Genomic DNA, 1157 nt, shown 5'->3' with positions numbered 1-1157 from the left:
TAACTAAGACCCCTGGGGGTGATGTCTCTCTCTCTCTCTCTGTCTCTGCAAGCATCAGTACCCTATGAGAAAAAAACAAAAAACAAAAAAGTGACTTAGGCCCATGATGTGCTCTGCATTTGAAAACTGCTGCAGAAGATGAAAAAGGAACTAAGAGCTCAGGGACCACCAAACTGGTTAAATAACACTTTTTTTTTTTAATTACAAAGCTATTTTTAATACTTTGGGGTGAGTCCCACAGGAATAAAAAAAAACACTGGGAAGAGTAATCCCCTCACCCCTAGGAGTGGCCCAGTGGGAGAGAGGCTGCAGGAGGGGAAGGAGGCACAAAAGGGACCCACTGCTGACTCTGAGGAAGGGATGCCGTCCCTGCTAGGACCTGTGAACTCCACGGGAGGAGACGGAGCTGTTGGACTGGGTCCAGGCACACAGGCCAAGGGCAAGAGGCCTGGACACAAAGCCACGCAGCTACCTGTGTTCCTCCTTCTCCTCGCTGGTCTTTTCCTGCTTCTGCTGCATGATCTCCGAGTCCCTGGGGGCAGAGAGGATGGGGGACTCTGCTTGAGGAGGCAGTAGAAAGCTGGTCATCTCGGCTCCTTTCCTTTTTTTTTTTTTTCGGTTTTGGCGGACAGGCGAGCTTGCGCTGGTGACGGCGGGTCATGGTGACCGCAGCGGCTCGGGCAGAAGGTAAATAACCTAACGCGCATCAGAGGACTTAAAACCCTGGCGAACTTTCTGGCCTATCAGTTCTACTCTGAAAAATGTAACCTGAAAAAGATTATCGTGGATAGGTGCAAAGATCTAACTATATGGATGCTCATTAAAGTCAACTAAAACAGCAAACTAAAAGGAGCTGAAGTAGAGGGGACCGTTGCAGTCATGGCACCTCGTGCATCTGAAGACAGTGATGCCACTTAAACCTCTCAGATTACTCCCGATGCATAGTACATGTTAAGGAATGGTTCTTAAGTGGGAAATCCATAACTTAGAGAAAAAGATAAACGGAGTAAGCTTGGCCCATCAAATTCTGTTTCTTAGTAATCTGAAACTGAGATTTGGGAGGCTGGCAGGTGGTGTGGTGGTGAAGGTGTTGAACTGACTGCAGTTTGAGTCCTGAACCCAGCAGCTTGCTTTGTCACTTTCCTCTCTCTCTCTCT

General features: G+C 48.1%; 1 pseudogene; it reads right to left on the bottom strand.

The window, feature by feature from the left end:
• Positions 1 to 280: 280 nt before the first annotated feature.
• LOC102493023 (serine/arginine repetitive matrix protein 1-like) lies at positions 281 to 661 on the bottom strand (annotated as a pseudogene).
• Between the last annotated feature and the right edge of the window lie 496 nt (positions 662 to 1157).

The sequence above is a fragment of the Tupaia chinensis genome, unplaced genomic scaffold (genome assembly GCF_000334495.1).
Source record: "Tupaia chinensis unplaced genomic scaffold, TupChi_1.0 Scaffold000007_1, whole genome shotgun sequence".
Lineage (NCBI taxonomy): Eukaryota > Metazoa > Chordata > Mammalia > Scandentia > Tupaiidae > Tupaia > Tupaia belangeri.
Note: the sequence above shows the minus strand (reverse complement) of the source record. Positions and strands in the feature narration are given on the sequence as shown.